At 44.1% G+C, this 5394-nt stretch overlaps 1 protein-coding gene across 1 annotated transcript in view; it reads right to left on the reverse strand.

Moving 5' to 3' along the window:
• Nucleotides 1–958: 958 nt before the first annotated feature.
• Nucleotides 959–5394, reverse strand: part of MEIS1 (Meis homeobox 1) — a 127990-nt gene continuing 123554 nt past the window's right edge. The window contains exon 13 of the mRNA XM_014964414.1: nucleotides 959–2598. The gene's annotated coding sequence lies outside the window, so the exon portion shown is untranslated. The remainder of the gene's footprint in view (nucleotides 2599–5394) is intronic.

The raw sequence follows: 5394 nt of genomic DNA on the forward strand, positions 1-5394 counted from the left end.
AGGGAAAAAAAATTAAAAAAAAGGAAACTCAAGAGTTACCAAAAAAATAATAAAAAAAAAGCGATAGAAGCTGCAGGGGGAGAGGACCCCGCTTTAGTGGCCTGCTTCATTCAGGCCTGCATCCCTGCCTGCATCCCTGCATCCCTGCCCGCATCCCTGCCCGCATCCCTGCCTGCATCCCACCTGCCCTCCCAGGAGGAGAACTGGGGGGGGGACACCCTGGGCCGGAGGTGGGGACACCACCAGCGAGCTCACCCCTGGGATGAAGAACTGGGAATCGCACCATTTTGCCTCAATGAAAATATTTGTTTATTTTTCCCACCTCCGGGAAACTCTCTATATTTTATTTTATTATTTTTTTTTTAAGCTGCGATTTCATATAAAGAAAAGGAGGGGGTATCGCAGCCTGCCCGGGCTGTTTGGTGGGATTTAACCGGCTGGCTGCGGTGCAGAAAATACAGCTGGGTGAGGAAACTGGTTAACGAGGAGAGGAGGGGCTGCACTGGGAGCCCCTCACACCACCACCGCATCCGCTCGCCAAAAATCTCCAAATTTTTCTATCCCTCCTTCCTGAATACGTTCAGTTCCAGAAAAGAAATGCATAATATGTCAGTGGCTCAAATGATTTTTAAAGGGTGTATTAGAACTGTGATTTGGGGCAGGGGGGCAATACTACTGCTAAATTTCTGTCCGATAACACCCTACGATATTCCATTTATTGACAGGCAACACCTCCCGTATCCTGACAACAGACAGTGCAAGCTCCAAGAAAGTTTCTTTATGCAGCGTAGCATTACTTTGACATATTTTTTTTTAAACATGAAGCTGATATTTAAATAGTGAACGATCGGCGTCCCCAGAGCTGAATTTTGGAGCTGCTCAGCTCCCAGTTTGGGCTAGAATGGCCACAAATACTGAAGGGGGCAGGAAACAAATTTTGCAAGCAGTGGAGTCACCATGACAAAAAATAATTTGTTTTTATTTTAGATTCAGATTTCATTACTGCACTCAAACTACTACAACTGGGCTTTGAGTTATTATACAATCCAAACTGTTTCAATCAGAAACTCTAAGACTCAGTGTGCAATGATTATTATTAATAATAATTAGCTCCTTGGTTTCTTGATAGAAAAAGGCTATCAACAAGCATTTGTTTAACCACAACAAAAGTATAATTAGCTTATCCCACTTAGTAAATCTGTATGCATGCCAACTCATACCAAACTGCTACTTTTACAAAAAATTGCAATAATACAGATCATTTTTCCAGTCCTTTTTGCACAAAATTTATTTACAATGTATACATAAATGCTCCATGATGGGACTATGGGGAGAAAAAAAAAAAAAAGAAAAAAGAAAAAAAAGAAAAAAAAATGCACACATGACCGATGTCTTGCCCAGAAAGAAAGTCAACATATTAAAAAATAAATCTTCAGTCCACGTTTCGAGCTGCATAAAACAGGAAGTGATGTACAAGGTGGTGGTTGCTGCGTGGGGACAAGGATGCTCTGATGTGACAATTAGGCTTCAAATACACTGCCTTTCCGTTTCCATGCTTCCTCCTACCAGTCTCCTTAAGACACTGCCTGCAACAGCTGATTAATCATTGTTGATGACTGCAGTTTTTCCCATCCTTCCCGATTTACATCTGTTCAGGCCAATTCAAATATGGTGAGTAAATGAATTAGACATGCAAATTCACGCCCCAGGCTAGGAAGAGAGAGAGAGAGAGGGAGAGAGAGACTGGGGGGAGAGAAAGGGAGAAAAAGGGAAGAAAGACAGACACAGGGAGAGAGAGGAAAGAGAGGAGAGAGAGAGAGAGTGTGCATGGCTGAAATCCTAGGATAGAAGAAAGATTCTTCTGCCTGACATAGTTATTTTAATGCTCTAAAAATCCTGCAAATAAGCCCTTTCTGTCATTTGCAGGGTAAGTGTAAGGCTTCCTTTTTTTTTTTTTTTTTTTTTTAATGTAAGGAGGCTTCTGGAGGAAGTGAAGAGCTATGGAAACAACACACATAGTGTGGAAAAATTTCACATTTTTTTTAAAAAATCTATAAGAAACAACGTAATATGGATAACAGTATAATAGCATTTTACAATATTTCACTCTTTGTTCTCTTAATGTCTTATATAGGTATTTAGCGTGTCCCCAGAAGTTGACTTCGGTCGGTGGTTTTCCTGCTTTTTCAGGGTCCCTGTGAAGAATCGGAACGTCCCTTGGTCCAAAGTTGACGCCCAAGAACTCCATAGTCATTGCAGAAAGACAATGTTTGAAATCTACCGTCGCTGCAGACAACGTGTATTTTCCCTTAAGCTACTGAGCATGAATGTCCATCACTTGTCCGCTCACCGCCGGCTCGCCGGTATGAAGCATTGTGGGGCTTGATGCTGACATGGGCATTCCAGGGTGGGGTGGTCCTCCATGCATCATCATCGCTGGGTGGTGAGGGTGTCCAGGAATGTAGGTATGCATGGGGGGGCCATGACGCAGCTGAGCAGGATGGGGGGGCATCTGGGGTGGGGTATAGCTTGGCTGTCCCATGTTCATACCCATTGGACTACCCCGAGACACATAATCCCCTGGCATACTTTGCAGCCCTGTGGAGAGAAAGAGGTGGAGGTGAGTGGTGGGGACCGGCGAGGTGACATCGGGCCATGAAGCCCCTCTGTTTGGCCATGGGAGGGCTGGGCTCAAGCCAAAGGTGGGAAATGGAGTCTTGGGGGCGCAAGCTCAAGTTGCCTTTGGGGGATCCAAGCCCACACATGGACTCACACCGATGGCAATGGGAATGATAGAATCACAGAGGGGTTTGAGTTGGAAGGGATCTTAAAGATCATCCAGTTCCAACCCCCCTGCCATGGGCAGGGACACCTCCCACCAGACCAGGTTGCTCAAAGCCCCCTCCAACCTGGCCTTGAACCCCTCCAGGGATGAGGCAGCCACAGCTTCTCTGGGCAACCTGTTCCAGGGTCTCACCACCCTGACAGAAACGAATTTCTTACTTAGGTCTCATCTCAATCTCGCCTCTTTCGTTTTGATGCCATTCCCCCTTGTCCTATCACTACATACTCTTGTAAAAAGTCCCTCCCCAGCTTTCTTGTAAGAGCCCTTCAAATACTGGAAAGCTGCTATAAGGTCTGCCCGGAGCCTTCTCTTCTCCCAGGTCAAAAAAACCCCAAAACCAACCCCAAGAACATCCTCCCCCCCTCCAGATGTAGAGTTTGGGGAGATAAAACCACTTTCTGCTTTTGTGGTATGCAATGGAGATGCAGAGCCAGCCTGATGACGACTAACGTCACATGGGGTTGGGTGGCACCAGGCTGGGGATGGCATCTCAGGTGGGTTCCATCCCTCCGTGCCCTTCGCCTTCGCCTCCCCTGCTTGTAAAAGCATGACGGGAACACAAGGCAGGGAATCCCTAGTAGTTCAGGAGGGAGGAGTGATGGGTTAAATCGGTGTCGAGGTTTATCAACAGCGATTTATTTAGCTCTCGAGCCCCATCACTTGGAAGCCGTCCCAAGTATTTGTGCCATTCAAACAACCGCCGTAGAGCGAGCACATACATCGCCCAACAAAGGCCTCATACGAAGCCGAAATTGATAGGATTACTAAGGACGATTGTTAAATCAAACCTGTATTTTTAGACACATTTAAAAAAAAAATTAAAAAAAAAATATAATCAGTAACAGTTATCAATTAACGCCTTCCCCCTTCTGTCCCCCCCCCCCAAAAAAATCCAACGTGCGACTCAGTCAACCTTTCAGTGAGGTTTGGGAGAACAATAAGCAAAAAATTGGAGCTAAAACAATAAAACCTCCTGCTTTCCGTGGGCCTCTGCCTTCTGCTTGGATTGCTGGAGCTGATGGGAACTGACAGGTGTATTGTTTCGGAGAGCTATAAGCTCCATAATCATCAAGGGTGAAAGGCATACGCTATTGCTAAGTAGGTTCAATTGGCTTTAGTTCTAAGTAAGAGCGCGCCGTTGAATGCGCCGAACACCTTGGAATCAGGTCTCAAGGCTCGAGCAATGAATAGCTGCTTAATCTAGCCTAAAGGAACAGTTTTGAACTAATGAAAATTGCTTATAAAATATACTGTACTCACAGCTCTTTAATCAAAAAAGATGATAATATTTTTTGTAATAACCTATTAATTTAATTGGTCACGAAGCATAAAATACATCATTTAAATTTAATTGACCCAGAAACTAAGAAACAATATTTAAATTAACTAAGCTAGAAATTTCCATGATGAGGTAATAAGGCTGTTGCATTCCCAAGCTCGGAGGAATGTTTTCACAGCTAATTGTTCAAACTTCGTTTTGACTCGCACCCAGAGAAGACGACTACGAAACACTCTTGGCCTGGGTAACTTCAAACTCTACATTAATACAGGTTGGGGGCACAACAAAGATGCTGAAATAACTGCTTTTAACTCCAGAAAGAGGGCAAGACAAACAGAATCAGGCACCATTTAAACACAGTGCCTCCGTGTTTCAAACCACTTTACTCTTTTTTTTTTTTAAAACAACAACAACAACAACCCACAAAAATTTGTATAATGTATTTTCCCCTATAAAAAGACAAGAGGGGGGGGAAAAAAAAAATCTGGGACAGTTTTTCTAGTCTTTCTTCGCGAGGCCTGCCACTGAAGATTGCATTAATGATCTCTATTTTTGTATACTGAATAAGTCAAATCCATTTGTCACACTGCAAGTGATGGCATACTTAATTTGGATATAGTCAATTAGCCTGGGCTAAGCTCCATAGCCTGCTGCGCACACCTCTATTTTGTATTCTCTCTTTTTCCTTTGCCACACGTAATCCCATTATGACGGACAGACAAAGAGAAATAAACTTGAAAAAAAAAAAATTTTTTTTAAAAAATAAATTAAAAAAATCAAAGTTTCGTCCGTCGCTGCCTAAAACGCAACTAAGTGAGGCTGCTATATTTTTTTATTATTTTTTTTAATTTTTTTTTTATTTTTTGGGGAGGGGGGGGACACACACGACACGACATGACCCGAGGGGTTGTTGAGGGGGGGGGATGTTTGGGAGCTTGGGAAGCTTAGAGCTGAATGGCAAGGGAAGGAGAGAAACCCAAAGACCCAGGCGTTAGGATGGATGGATGGATGGATGGATGGACGGACGGATGGATGGATGGATGGAAAGGAAGGAAGGAAGGAAGGAAGAAGCATGAGTCTATGGGCAGGGAGAACATAGGGAAATGCAAGGAGACAAATATCCCTGGGACAAAGGGAGAACAAAAGACCCCGTTTGTACTTACTTCCCCCTGGCTTTGCCATTGGTTACCTAGGTGAAGGTTACATGTAGTGCCACTGCCCCTCCATGCCCATATTCATGCCCATTCCCCTCATAGGTCCTAGAGGGAGA

This window comes from Calidris pugnax, unplaced genomic scaffold (assembly GCF_001431845.1).
Source record: "Calidris pugnax isolate Ruff unplaced genomic scaffold, ASM143184v1 scaffold219, whole genome shotgun sequence".
Lineage (NCBI taxonomy): Eukaryota > Metazoa > Chordata > Aves > Charadriiformes > Scolopacidae > Calidris > Calidris pugnax.